We start from the raw sequence: 15,881 nt of genomic DNA on the forward strand, positions 1-15,881 counted from the left end.
GAGCTTAGGGGCCGGCCCCGTGGCTTCCAGGCCAAGCCAGCGGGTGTGAAGGCGGAGAGCTGGGTGCCGGTACCCGGCAAAGGGCGTAAAGAATGAAGAAAGGCTGAAGGTCGGCGTCAAAGGGGAACAGACTCCTCTGAACCCTCCCTGTGTGTGCACATGACCCAAGGAACGCGGTTTCCCCCTTGGACCCCGAGGAGGCTGTCCCGGGTACCTGAGAGCCCAGGCGTGACCCGTCACCAGGAGGGAGACAGAGGCTGGGAACAAACGCCTGTATGCCAGGCCGTGCCCCCCTCCTGCTTTGTGGCCGGTGCCCCCAGGTTCTGGGGAGGCTCTCAAGGTTCTCACAGGGCTGGCTCGGCCACCCTCAGGCCACCTCAGGTGCCTTTCGAGGTGCTCAGACTCACCTGCTGGCTCTTCGCTTGTCCTGGGCTTCGGACAAGTAAGGCCTTCACTGTCCCTGTGTCCTCGTCTGTGACAGGAGGACAGCAGCACCTTCCTCACAGGTCATCATGAGCATCAAGTGACACGTATAGAGGGCTTGGAAAGGGACGTGCAGCACACGGTCCGTGAGCACTAGCTACCAGCTCATGTCACTGTTGTTATTATGCAAGTCGTCAAGCACAGGCACTTGTTGCCCTTTGCCACAATCGACTTGCAACTACCTTCCACCTGTTCAGTGACCTCCCGCCTGCATGCTGACCTCCCACCTGCACTCTGACCCCCAGCTTGTGCAGTGACCTCCCACCTGCATGCTGACCTCCCACCTGCATGCTGACCTCCCACCTGCACACGACGATTCCTAAATCTCAAGGTCAGTTGCTGTCCGCCCCTGTCGGCCCCAAGCCTGGGGGTCCACAGGCACCTCCAGTGTCATGCATGGAGGTGGAATCCATTCTCTCCCCCAAGACCTTACCTGCATTAGCACGCAGAAGGAGAAGGATGGGAAAGGGAAGAAAACAGCAAGAGCTTGGGGGAAGTTGGAGTGCTACAGAAGTGTGGGGCACACAGCAGAGATCCCTCCCCAGAGGAGCCAGAGTCCATGTGGGTCTGGTGCTGGGGAGCATGACCTGAGGGTAGAGACACCTGGGAAGGGGCGGCAGGCAGGTGGGTCCGGTGGGGTGGGGTGGGGTGGGGGGACCCAGGCAGGGCTTCCCAGACCCTGCATGCTCACAGTGCAGCGGGCGGAGGTCTGGGAGGGCTCTTGCTGTGAGGGCACTGGGCCACGTTGGGCGTCCCGGTCCCTTAAACCCTGGCTGCCACTTCCCCAGTAAGCCACCTCTTAGCCACCCTGCAATGCTGGGCACACTGGCCTAGTCAGGTAGGGGGCAGGCCCACCCCTGCCTCGGTCCATAGGCCTGTTGTAGATCATTACCTGCGCCTGTCACTCCTCCTCCCTGTGGGTCACCTGCCTGAGGAAGCCCGGGGCTCTCCAGTCCTCCTGGCCAGCCAGCAAACCTGGGCCACAGCCGTCGGTGCTGGACTCTCCTGCGCCACCTGGTGGCTGCAATCTGCAACTGCGGCAGGCCTTGCGCTCTGCCCAAGGGGCTGACCCTGGGAGCACCGTTCTGGTCCTGGAGGCTGACCCAGGGGGCTCTCGGCTCACCCCAGCCTGCGCAGCTTTGCCAGCCTCTCGCTGGCTGCCAACAGAGCCTGTGCTCCTCTTCCGCGCCGCCCTGGATTTGGACAGGGGAAGGGGGCTCTTTAGTCTTTGAAGTTAAACGCTGTCCTTCTGTCTGCCCAGAAAGTTGCCCCTCTGTCTCTGCCGTCTTGCTCAGCCCCTGGGGTGCCCCATCCCACGCAGTGCCCTGTGTGTCTCAGGGCTCCCTGCCGAACACATCGGAGGCACGTTCCTAGGGTGTCCTGAGTGCCCCCACCCAGTGTACACCCTAAGCCCTTACCTCCCGGCCCAGCCCCCCCGGCCAGATGGCGCTTGTGCCCCTGGGGCCCCCGATCCACCAAGAAAGGCCCTTAAAGAGTCCAGTGACCTTCACCCCATCTTTTTGTTTGTTCTTAAAGATTTTATTTATTTATTTGACACAGAGACAGCCAACAAGAGAAGGAACACAAGCAGGGGGAGTGGGAGAGGGAGAAGCAGGCTCCCAGCGGAGCAGGGAGCCTAATGCGGGGCTGGATCCCAGGACCCTGGGATCACGTCCTGAGCCAAAGGCAGATGGTTAACAACTGAGCCACCCAGGAGCCCCTTTCACTCCATTTTTACTCAAAAATCTCAGTCCCAAGATGCCATCACACTGGTCCTTCAGGGGCCATCAAATGCCCCCAAGAGCAGATTTCCTGACACACCGTCCCTTCAAGTGCCGTGGCCCCAGGGTTCTCCACGCCTGCTCGTGTGTTTCAAGGGACTGGCAGGCTGTGTCCTGTACTCCCCTCAAGACCCCACAGCCCTGCTCAGCCCCCGCTGGCCTGTGAGCTTCGCCCCTCCTGTAGGGCTGCTCAGCACGGCCTCTGTGCAGCCCCACCTCCCTTTAAGGACAGTGACCTTAAGTCCCAGCAGCCCCTCCAGGACATCTGGCATGACTGGCCACGGAGCAAGGACAGGGTCGGGCCCAGCGGCATTAGGGCCGGACAGATCTCCTTCCTCTGACTGGAGGCTGGGAGACTGGAGGCTCGCATGCTGGAGCCTGGTGGGAAGCCTCGAGCTCTCATAGCTGTCCCCTGCCCCCCAGGCCAGGCTGTGCCAGAAGCCCCTGGAATCTGCTCCTTCCTCAGGGACTACCAGCCTGCTATGAGCCTTCCTCTGGGTGTGTGTGTCCGCCTCTGGAGACCAGGGGAGGAGCCTGCAAACCCCAGCCTGAAGCTGGGACGTTTCCAGGACCCTGCGAGAAGGATGAGAGGTCAGGGTGGGGGGAGCCCAGTGGCTGCCCAGAATCACCCCAGGAGCCCCTGTGGACCCCTTCACCTTGCAAGGCTGAGTTCTCTGTCTTTGGAGCTGAGACAGATTCCTGCCCAGTCCCCAGGCCCCGCTGTGGGCACCAGGGGCAGAAACAGGGAGGCCAAGACAGGGCTGTGCGTGCTTTCAGCGGGTGTTTGTCCCCAGCTCCGGCCTGACCACCGGGGGCGGGGAAGGGATTACCGTGCCTTCTACGGGCAGGGGTCGTGAAGGTAAGGCGAGGATACGTGGTTGGTCAGGGGAGCCCCAGACACTGAGCAGCCTCCATGTGAAGGGACATCTCTGTAAGGGTGTTCTAACACAGCAACTCCAGAACGGTGACCACCGAAAGCCACCCAGGTGCCCCGGGCCCGCTCTGGGGGCCCTGGGTTAGCCTTGCCCCTGCTGGAGCATGCCCTTTCCCTGCGTCTGCCAGGTTGGTTTGGGGGGAGGTCAGGACACATTTCTGGGCATTGCAGACCTGGAGTCACCCCCCGGCACCCCAGCTCTGTGCAGAAGTGGGATGGGCCCTTATGACTGCCGACCCAGGACTTCCTCTCCCCCCAAGGCACCTGGACTAGCCTGGCCACTTGGCAGATTTCCAGTATTGACTCCTGCGAAGAGGGGAATCGGGCCTTGATCTCCTCCCCTCCGCAGGATGCACAGGGCTCGGCTCCTGAGTTCCTCAGAGCAATGTCTTCCGTTTTCAATTTAAAAAAAGGTGGGGGGGGGGGACACTAGGGTGGCTCAGTCGGTGAAGCCTCTGACTCTTGGTTTCAGTTCAGGTCATGATCTCAGGGTCATGAGATCGAGTCCTGCATCGGACTCCGCACTCAGCAGGGAGTCTCCTCGGGATTCTCTCCCTCTCCCTCTGCCCCTCCCCCATCCCTCCCCCTGCTCACACACACACACACACACTCTCTCTCTCTCTAAAATAAATAAATAAATCTAAAAAGAGAAAGAGATTTTAAGCTCTGTCACATCAGAGCCACCTTGCCTTGAGTATGTGTGGGCCTATGCCTATATTAGCACTTGCCTTATATGTAGGGGCACATATGTGAGCGTATAAAGGCTCTGACAGGTCCTGCAACAAATATATCTATCGACTTTGCTCAATCCATGTGATTCATGGATTCAATCAATGTGTCCAGCCTATGTGATCATGGAGTGATTTTCATATAATATTTACTAGCATCCTAGTAACCTAGAGATTCATGGAACTACAGTGCCCAACTCATCCCAGGATTTGCCCAAGACTTGCCCAGGACTTTGCTGGCTTTAGCAGCAAAATCTCTGTGTCCTGGGAAACTCCAGTCCCACACAAACCAGGACAGGGTGTCACCCTGCACAGAACCCACTTTGGGAAAACTACTCTGATAAATTACTTCCACTTAATTCTCCCTTCCTTCTCTCAGTTGCTTTAAAGAGAAAAAAAAAAAAAACAGGACAAAAATTCAGGATGAGAGCTGCTGGACTATCGAGCCAAGCTAAAAGCCTTCAACTTCAGGGGGAGGGAGTGGAATGGGAGTAGGGGTGGGATGGGGCGGTCACTTCATTATCATCAGGAAGGGAGTGCCCCCCCGGGGGAGATGCGGGCATCCATCAGAAGTCTGTGACCCTGTCCAGACACTGAAAGATTCCTGGATCCCAAAAGGGCCAAATAATTCATGAGGCTTATATTTCAACTGAGACTTCACAGTTATTTATTGGAAAAATGTCTTCTCTACTAGGAGGGGAAGGGAAGAGTGCCTTTCTCCTCCTCCTCCTCGTCCTCCCTGTCTCCAAGCAGCTTGGCAAAGAGCGACATTCCATCCCCATCCCCAGGTCCCTGGGGCTCATGTGTGTGACTCACGAGGCAGAGATCTGTCCCCAGGTGACATCACCAAGGAATCACCCTGGGCTCTTACGGACTCCACGGATGTCTCTCACCTGTGCCGCGTCCAGCACACAACGGCTACGGGGAATTCATTTTTCCTTTTAGACACGTTGACCTATTTTTGTAAACATTCAATTTATTGTACTCATAGCATAACAATAAGATGGAAAAAAATCTAATTTAAAAACACCCACAATTCTCTCCACCCTAACAAATTATGTTCATTTTTCTCTCTTCCCTTCTGGCTATTGTACATGCTTGTATATAATTGTACCAGAGTTATAACCACGGTGCAAACAGAAGTTTGTGCTTTGCTTTTTTTCGATAAACACATCTTAAAAAGCTCTCTGTGTTATTATTTCGTCTTCGTAAGTATTTCAGAGAACGGCTACGTACCATTCCGGTAAGAAAATGCACAGTCATTAGCTACCGGCTCCCTAATTCAGATTTAAGATCGACTGTACTTTTTCGCTGTATGACCAGTATGGTAGCGAGCATCTTTGTACATAGCCTTCCCTCTGTCCGGGTTAGTTACTGGTGGACATCTCTAATGATGAGATTTGCACCAACTACTCTACGGCATTTCAGACTCCCTGGAACCCTCCGAAGATGAGAAGACGCTACTCACTGTTGTGGTTGGCACAGGAGGACACAATGCTGATTTTGGTTTTGTTCTTTTTATAAATACAGATGACTACACAAACCTTATGTAAAATTAAGAATAATTGCAGGGTGATGTCAGTGGGAATGGCGGAGTAGAGACCACTGAAAACCTTCTCTATGTTGCAACGAGAATGCTGTCAGTGCCCCAAATCAACTTTCTCAGAACTCTGGAAATTCACCAAAGGCTTGCAGCAATCCAGGGAGCATTTATTCTAGAAAGAAGATGGCTGAACATCAGTCAGCACAGTGGGCCCTGTGGCGTTTTCACTTGCCCGGCCCCATCCTCCTCTCCCCAACTCCGCGGTAGCCTTGAAAGGCAACAGCCCCGCCATCACTGTGAAAACCAGCATCCTGGCGGCCAGAGCAAGCAGCGACACGGAGCTGGAGCCCCTCCGAAGGCCATTCCCAGAGAGTTGCCATCCCTCTGCCTGCTCATTCCAGGCCCCGGAAAATGGCCCCTGTTGGTCATCACAGCGGCCTGACATGGTCGTGACGACGAGGGCCAGCAAGATGGCCAAAACACTTAAAAGGAAAAACCGGAGGAAAAGATGTCCAGAGGGGACTTTGAAACACTCTGCCATGTTGCTGGGTCTGGAAGACCATGTGTAGGTGGAGGGCTGTGTGTGCGCGCAAGGCCATGGGCACGCCCCGGGAGGACCCGAGAAGGCCTGCGGTCTCACCAGCGGCTGAACCGAGGCTCCAAGCAGGCGGGAGGTAGAGGCTTACACCAAGCTGTGACCTGCTTGCCAGAGAGCTGAAGGATTGCAGCCACTGCAGCTGGAGCCCCCGGCAGAGGCTGGGAGACCGGCTGGTTCCCGGGAGCTCGGAAACCTGTCCAGCCGTGACCTGCCCACTGAGCACAGGCTTTGTGGTCACACACGACCGAGAACATGGACTCGGTTTGGAAACGTCACTACACAAGCCAAGAGCAACAGCATCTACAAATCCCGAGGACTGGAATCAGATTCCCAGAGTGGACATAGTACAGTGTTTAAAATGTTCAATTTTCAACAACAACAAAAAAAAGTATGAGACCAGCAAAGAAACATGCAAGACCCCTAGAAAGGAATAAAAGCAGTCAATAAAAATCGTCCCTGAGGAAGCCCCGATGTTGGACTGACTAGGCAAAGAACGTCCGTCGGCTACTTTACATATGCTTAAAGATTGAGAGGAAATCATGTCTAAAGATCTAAAGAAGAATATGAGGACTCTGTCTCACCAAATAAAGAAGATTAAGAAGGAGATAGAAATTATTTAAAAAAGAGAACCACATAGAAATTCAGTGGTTGCAAAGTACAGCAACTGAAATAAACCTTCACCAGAGGGACTCAACGGCACATTTGGGCTTGAAGCAGAAGGAAGCAGCGAGCTTGAAGATGTGTCAATGACGTTTTTTACAGGCTGAGGGACAGAAAGAACAAAGAAAGAAGAAAAATGCCCCGAGCCTCAGAGGCCTACGGGATGGGACGCCATCAAACAGGGGCATCTACGGAGGGGGAGTCCCTGAGGGGAGCAGTGGGTGCAAGGGGGGGAGGACGCTTGCAAAATAATGGGCAAAACTGCTAAACTTGATGAAAACCTTTCATCGACACATCTAAAAACCTTAATTAACTCCAAGTAGATTAAACTGGAAGAGACCCACACCTGGACACAACATAATCAAATTGTCAAACGCCAAAGATAAAGAGGAATCTTGAAAATGGTAGGAAAGAATCAGCTCATCACCAGCAAGGAAACCTCTGGAAGGCTGACTGCTGGCTTCCCGTCAAACACCGTAGGGGCTGCAGGCAGGGGGATGACATACTCAGTGCGCCGCAAGGAGGAGACTGGCAACCAAGAATTCTCTACTCAATGAAAATGGCCTTCAAAATGAGGAGAAATTAAGGCATTTCCAGACAGAAAAACTTCACAGACTCAAGACACAGGAAACAAATAATCAAATCAAAAAGTGGGCAGAAGATATGAACAGATACTTTTCCAATGATGACATACAAATGGCTAACAGACACATGAAAAAATGTTCAAAATCATTAGCCATCAGGGAAATTCAAATCAAAACCACACTGAGATACCACCTTACGCCAGTTAGAATGGCAAAAATAGACAAGGCAAGAGACAACAATTGTTGGAGAGGATGTGGAGAAAGGGGATCCCTCCTACATTGTTGGTGGGAATGCAAGTTGGTACAGCCACTCTGGAAAACAGTGTGGAGGTCCCTTAAAAAGTTAAAAATTGAGCTACCCTATGATCCAGCCATTGCACTACTGGGTGTTTACCCCAAAGATAGAGACGTAGTGAAGAGAAGGGCCATATGCCCCCCAATGTTCATAGCAGCATTGTCCACAATAGCTAAATCGTGGAAGGAGCCGAGATGCCCTTCAACAGATGACTGGATTAAGAAGTTGTGGTCCATATATACAATGGAATGTTACTCAGCTATCGTAAATAACGAGTTCTCAACATTTGCAGCAACATGGGCGGCACTGCAGGAGATAATGCGAAGTGCAATATGTCAAGCAAAGAAAGACAATTATCATATGGTTTCACTCATTTATGGAACATAAGAAGTAGGAAGATTAGTAGGAGAAGAAAGGGAAGAAGAAAGGGGGGGTAAACAGAAGGGGGAATGAACCATGAGAGACTATGGACTCTGGGAAACAAACTGAGGGCTTCAGAGGAGAGGCGGGGTGGGGGATTGGGATAGGCTGGTGATGGGTAGTAAGGAGGGCACGTATTGCATGGTGTTATATGCAAGTAATGAATCATGGTTTACATCAAAAACTAGGGATGTACTGTATGGTGACTAACATAACATAATAAAAAATTATTATAAAAAATTTTTAAAAAAAAGAAAGAAAAACTTCACAGAATTTGCCCCTCGCAGACCAGCCTTATAAGAAAACCCTAAAGGGGGGCGCCTGGGTGGCACAGCGGTTAAGCATCTGCCTTCAGCTCAGGGTGTGATCCCGGTGTTATGGGATCGAGCCCCACATCAGGCTCCTCCACTATGAGCCTGCTTCTTCCTCTCCCACTCCCCCTGCTTGTGTTCCCTCTCTCGCTGACTGTCTCTCTCTCTCTGTCAAATAAATAAATAAAATCTTAAAAAAAAAAAAAGGAAAAGAAAAGAAAACCCTAAAGGGAACTCTTCAGGCTAAAATGTCAGGACAACACAAAGCAATTGGAATCCATATGGAACAATAAAGAACACCCATAAAGGTAACTATATTGGTAAATACAAGAGATACTGCGTGCATATCTTGTTTGTAACTCTTTTGTTTTTGATCTGATTTTTAAAAATAACTGCTTACAATAATTATAAATCTGTGTCAATGAGTGTATACTGTATAGATACATAATTTATATGACAATAATAGGACAAAGGAGGGAGAAAGTAATACTTCTACTTAGGAGAAGTTTTATATACTTTTAAAATTAAGTTTGTAGTAATCTGAACTAGATGGCTATCCATTAAGATGTTAATTATAATTCTCAGGGTAATCACTAATAAGGTATCTCAAAAACGTATAGTGAAAGAAATGAAAGGGAATTAAAATGGTACACTGGGAACACCTGTTTAATACAAGAGAGAAGGCAGGAAGAGAGGGACAAGCAGTTCTGAGACAATTACACAGCCCCATGCAAAGGAATGAAGGTGTACCCCTCCCTCACAGCATATAAAAAATTTTAAAATAAATTAACCTAAACGTAAAAGCTAAAACTATAAAGCATTTAGGAGAAAATATAGGTGTGAATCTTCATGACTTTGGATTAGGCAATGGTTTCTTAGCTATAACACCAAAAACACGGGCAACCAAAGAAAACCATAGATAAATTGGACTTCACTGACATTTGAAACTATTGCAATTTAAAGCACACTCCTAAGAAAGTAAAAAGGCAAACCACAGAATGGGAGTAAATATTAGCAAATCATTTATCTCATAAGGGACTAGTATCTGGGGTATATAAGGAATGTTTACAACTCAACAATGAAAAGACAAATAACCCCATTTAGAAACGGACAAAGGATCTGAATAGATGTTTCTCCAAAGAAGATGTACAAATGGCCAATAAGCACATGAAAACGTGCTCAACATCATCAGTCATTTGGGAGTTGCAAACAAAATCGTAACGAGATACCACACCTACCAGGATGGCCATATAAAAATGACGGGCAATAAGAAGTGTCCGTGAGGATGTGAAGAAATCTCTGTGTTGTCGTGTAAGTGGTGCTGATACTTTAGAAAACAGTCTGGAAGTCCCTCAGAATGTTAGAGATACAGTTACCTATGACCCAGACAAATCCACTCATAGGAGTATACCCAAGAGAAATGGAAACACACGTACACATAAAAATCTGGAAAAGTATGTTCATGGCAACGTTATTCACAATAGCCTCAAAGTGAAAACACACCACTTTCCACCATTTGAAGAATGGATAAGTATAACGTGGTCTATCCACACCATGGAATCTTATTCCGCCGTAAGAGGCTGAAGGAATGACACTGTCTATAGTATGCAGGAGCCTTGAAATGTTATGCAAAGTGACATGAGGCAGACAGAGTGCCACGTACTGTGGTGTCATTGACATGGCATCTCCAGAACAGGAGGGTCCCCAGAGACAGAAATTAGATGAGTTGTTGCCAGGCGCGGGGGGGCGGGGGGAGGATCGTTGTAACTGCCAGTGGGTACGAGGCTCCTTTTTGGAGTGGCGGACACGTTCTGCAAGTAGATAGTGGTGACAGTTGCACAACCCCATGGATATACCAAGAACCACAGACCTGTACACTTGGATGGGCAAAAACATTAGTACAGGATAGTCTCATTTTGGTAGAAAGTGCACTTGTGTGTTATATATATTTAGAAAAAAAATCCGGGAGGATATATAATGAACTATTAACAGTTGCAGTTTCTAGGTGATGGGAATATAATGTTTCTATTTACTTATTTTTCTTTACTAATTTTCTACAGTGGGCATACACTGCTTTCTTTAAAAAAAAAAGACTAATTCTAATTAAAAACAAATGTAATTGCAAAAAAAAATTGCAAAGCTAATTCCCATGTAACCAAGAACTAGGACATGGTCAGCCCCCAGGAGCCTTTCCTGGTTACATACTTCCCCCTTCCACCCACCTTTGAGGGAGGCCACTGTCTTCACTTTTGTACTGACATCCCTGGCCTTCTTTATTCAAAAACATCCTGTGTTTATCCCTACACGTGCAGCGCGTAGCCTGGTTCTGAAGTCTGTGTTAGTGGGGCTGTACTGTTGTACCCCTTGGGTCTTGCCTCTTCTGCTCATCACGCGTGTGACTCCCCCTCTAGCTCTGCCTGCAACAGCGCTTGGCTAAGTCCTGTATCTGTCCAATGACTAGACCACAGTGAGGCGCCGTGCACTTACGCACAGCTGGGGTGGCGAGCACTGCCGCAGGGAAGACAGGCACGACCCGCGGGCACGAGCTTCTCCAGGGCCGCCGGCTCACAGAGATGCCTGTCCTCAGCCCTACTAGACAGCGCCACCGTCTCCCGCGCGTTTGGAACAATGGGTGCTCCCGCAGCCGTGGAGGACGGCCACGTACTGGGCCCCACCCTCGGCGCCGTTTGGTGCCGTCCTGCTCTTTCGGTGGGTGCGTAGTGGTGTCTCACTGTGGTTCCATCTGCATCTCTCCAGCTGCTGACGAGGCAGAGCCATTCTCATTATTGGCCATTGGGTGTCGTCCTTCACCGAGTGCCTCGGAAGTGTCTCCTCTGTTTCTGTGCTCCGGGTTCTCCGGCTTTGTGATTATTACTTTGTAGGTGTTCCTTGTGTATCCTGGATATCAGCCCTTTGTAACACACGGGTCTGTGGTGGCAAACACCGTCTTTCCCTTTGTGGCTTGTCTTTTCCCTCCCTCAGCGGTACCTTGCGATGAGCGTCAGGTCCTACGTTTATTGTGGAGCGCTTAACCCCCTTTCCCTTAGTGCTGATTTCTCTCTTACTCAAGAAATGACTTCCTACTTCAAGGTCATAAAGGCACTCTCCCATACGACCTGAAAACTTTATAGTCTGACTTTTGATTTAGCTTCTGATCTGCCCGGAACTGACTTTTGGGTGTGATATGAGGTAGGAGGCCCTCCCGTTACTTGGGCCGTGTCACAAATTATCCCAAAGCTTTGTAGCATAAAACAGCCACATATAATCCTCACAGATCATGTGGGTGAGGGACTCATAAAGGGCACAGCAGGGAGGGGTTTTCTGTTTGTTTGTTTGTTTGTCTGATGTCCTGCAGGTCTGGGTTTTGAGGAGCTCTGGAAAGCTGAGAGCACCGTCGCGAGGCTCATTCATTCACATTCCTGGCAGCTGTGTCCCTTCACGTGGCTTCCTGTCTGCCTGGTGGCTGGGCTGCAGGGGCGAGCACTCCGAAAGTGAGAGCGACAGTGGGGAGGAAGTTGTACTGCCCTCTGTCCTGGCCTTGACAGCCCCCCCACCCCGCTAAGTTGCTTCTGCACATGCTGTCGACCAGGTCCACCCTGGTCCACGGGAAGAGAACACAGACCCACCCAGGAGCGCCAATGTCACACTGGAAGAAGGATGGGAGACAGGAGATACGTAGGTGCAGCCACCTTGGGAAGATATCACCCACTACGACACCCAATTCCGTTTCCCGCATGGACAGCCAGTATGCTCAGGACTGTGGAAAATTCACCCTTTACTCGACGATCTAAACCGCGACTTCTGGCACACATCAAGGACCTCTGTGCGGGCGCTGTCTTCCGCTGTTCTATCTGTCCATCCCCGGGCCAGGATCACACTCTCTTAATTATTACAGCATGACTGCTAGGACAGGTGTGTCAGACGGCCAGTGCCCACTGTGTGCTTGCTTCTCAAAAACGTCTTTATTCTTCTTGGCTCTTAATGTTTTCATATACATTTTAGTGTCATTTGGCGTCAAATTCCACCCCCTTTCTCCCCTCAAAAAACAACTCTGGACAGTCTCGTTGGGATTGCGTGAAATCTATATACCTATTTGGGAAGAATTTATCTCATTACATATTAGGTAGTTCCAATCCATGAACTTAATGCATTATTCCATTTTTAAACATCTTTTTAAAAAACGATTTTATTAAAGTTTCTATTTTCCCTCCATAGAATCCTTACACATTTTGTCTTAGCTTGTTCCTTACAGGGCCATTTTTTAAATGTTATATTAAAATATTTTTTTCTGCTTATTTCCCTAGACACGTATATAGAAATAAAATTGATTTTTGTATGTTGATTTTATACCAACTTTGTTTGAGTCTTATTAATTCTAATAGGTTCATCTTACATTTTTTCACGCGCTTTTAGGCGTAGTCCTTGCATCCGTGGGTCCTCGCGGTTCTGGGCCTTGTCTCCCCGCCCTTCCGTCGTGTGTGCCACCACTCCCGGCTTCACGGCGCTGGCTGGGCCCCAGGAATATGCACAGAGCATATTGCTCTCCTCCTGATCTTAAGGAAGAAGCTTTCACTTTTTCACCATTAAGAATGGATGTTTAAATGCAGGTCGATTTGCTACCGTGTTAAATTAATTTCCCTCCCATTCGTAGTTTGATGAGGGTTTTAAGTGGATGTTGGATTTTACCACAACTGCTCTCTGGTCTATGATGTGGTCATTTGTCTCCTTTAAACTGCCACTTAATGAAATGTCTATGTTACTGCCACTTCACCTTCTTGAGATAAGCCCCCCTTGGTGTTCCCATTTTAGAAGAGCAATGCCTTATGCAACTGTGTAGGGCTTGGTGTCCCTGCCTGGGTCTCTCCTGTGACCGCCTCCGCCCACCCGAGGACACTCTCCAAGAAACACCTGGGTATACCGGCCAGCGTGCTCCAGCGAGCAACCCACAGGATGTGTGTGTTTGTGCACAAAGAGATTTATGGTAAGGGGGTGGCTCACACAACTTTGGAGGCCGGCGAGTCCCAAGAGCTGTGGGGTGAGTCAGCAAGGTGGGGACCCAGGAGGGCCGCTGGTGTATGTTTCAGTCTGAAGGACAGAAGCTTCAGGTCCCAGGAAGAGCCAGCGTTTCCCTTTGAGTCCAAAGACACGGGGGGAAAATGTTTCCACTTATAGGCAGTCATGCAAGAGGACTCCCCTCTTCCTTGGGAGGGGGCCAAGCCTCTTTTTCTCTTCAGACCTTCAACTGCCTGGATGAGGCCCACCCACATTAGGGAGGGCAGTCTGCTTTATTCAGTGCATCTGTTTAAATATTCATCTCACCCAGAACATTCAGAATAATGTTTGATCAGGTATCTGGGAACCCCAAGGCCCAGGACAACTGATACATGAAATTAAGTACCAAACTCCGGGCAGGCATTTTTACCACAATTCCTCTCTGACTTGCGAACTCTGCTCTTAGATGAACCAAACAATGCTGCTCTTTGTAGCCGATCCATCCCCCTGTTTCCTCAGAACCCTGCTTCCTGCAGAAATCAGCAAAGACCACCCAAATGAGAGCAGGACAGGCTGTTTCCTGAGAGCTCACTGTAGCGGGGGAGTCAGCCACCATCTCTCGTGTTTGGCAGACTCAAGGGCAGGCAGAGGACCTCGGTGGATGGAGGGGAGGCTTCAGGTGTGGCCTGCATAGGGGCTCTGGCCTGGGGAAGCTGGAGGCAGCCAACGAGAAGTGGGGCATTCCCTGTGGTTGGGTGGGGTGCATATCGGGCGCTCCAGGCTTGGTCCTAAGTTGGAAGTGGGGACAGGCCTTTGGGAAGCTGACAGTGGTGAATCAAGTCCTGGTGGTTTGGGGCTGACTATTACAGGGTAACTGTTTCACCTTCTGAGTTGCTGCTGGAGATGGAGGTCTGTCCTCTCCGATGATACCAGTCTGACTTATAGACTGCAGGTGGCTTCTCGGGCTGGTCGCTGTAGATGGGAGCTGGCCTCCTGCATGGGTTCCTGCGGCTGTGAGTCTGAGTCCTGGCCACTGTCCCTTTGCATAGTCAGTCTCTCATGCTGTCGCGGGGAACTAAAGAGAGCCTGGGGCCCCCTTAGCTTCTAACCTGGCTGGTCTGTTTGGAGCTCTAAAATTAAGCCAGGACCAGGCGTCTGATTCAGAGATGAGGCAGGGGAAGGTAATTCCTAAGTGATCCAGATTTGTTTAAATGGTTTTCACATGGCTTCCAAGAAGGGATCTGCGTGATTTGAAGAGTGGAACTTTGTTTGTTTAGCGAAAAAATATTTTAAAATAGTGCAGATCAAAGTTTGAGGAAACCAAACCTTGAAGGTCTCTCACTCGTCTGAAGTAAGCACACCTATCTCACGACACAAACACTCGCTTTTGTGAAAACACATGAAAGGCTGGTTTTCCCAAGAGCAGAAGTACAGGAACCTTGAGACTGGTACAATCCAAGGAAATGAGGATGTACTTAACCATCATTTAAAAAATACATATTTTGATTTGTGCAAACAGCTTTCATCTGCTTTTTTTTCTAAACATCACAGAACATTTTTCTACAAATGTAGTGTGAGTTCGTTCTCGTTAGCTTTCATCGAACTTTCCTGGAGTTTACCGGCCCAGAGAAGTCCCCTCCAGGACTCCTCCGAGGTGTCTCCAGGGCAGTAATCAGGGATAAGCGTAATTAGAGAGGGGAACACCCAGAGAAATTTCCAGAGAGGGCACCTTCATCCTTCCTCACGGCAAATGAACAGGCTTCTAGGAGGGGCCTTTCCCTTCCCTGAGTGGCCCTGCTTGGGGGTTATTTCTACGCGTGTGAGTTCAAGCAGAACTGAGTACGGACACAGGTGACACCACACTGGGGACGATCAGTGTCTGTAAGGCCAAGTGTACGCGTTTACCATCTCCCAAGCCCGCCGTCTTCAGACCCAGAAGAAGTGGAGCCGGCTTCTCCACGTTGGCCGCAGACCCCGTCATCTGCTGAAGTGGGCCTCGCGAGCAACACGCAGGGAGAAGCCTCCACGCAGACCCTGAGCAGCGCGCGGGGGATCCGGGCAGCCTGCCCCCGGCCTCTGGGCACTAGGCCCACCCCAGAGCTGCGGCTGAGACGTCAGTCCGCGCGCGTGGCCCCGACGGGGGTCTCAGAGGCCGGGGTCCTCCCGATCTCCACCATGCTTGAGGCTCAGGTCCAGCTCCTCCACCAGCCCCACCGCACAGAGGGGCCCTGGAGCCTGCTCCCCGGGGACTCCCCCCCCCGGGCTCTCGGAGACACTGCTCCTCCAGAAACGTCCTGTGGTACGGAGTGCTCCTTCGAGGGACAGCACCTGTTTTCGTCAGATAGACATTTTCTTACTCACCCTCTCTCCTGCCACCTCCACCAGATGTGAGCGTCCGTAGGTCCCCTGCCAGCCTGTGGTGGGAAGACAGCAGTCCTCCCGTGGCCATCCTGTGGCTGGTTGTCTAAAGCACCTGTGTCACACCCAAGTTTTGGGGCCCGGGATGATAACCCCCTCCCCTGTGATGACAGCAGCCCTGGAGCAGGGCCCTC

Source organism: Ursus americanus, chromosome 1, assembly GCF_024610735.1.
Source record: "Ursus americanus isolate L20-20 chromosome 1, mUrsAme1.1.p, whole genome shotgun sequence".
Lineage (NCBI taxonomy): Eukaryota > Metazoa > Chordata > Mammalia > Carnivora > Ursidae > Ursus > Ursus americanus.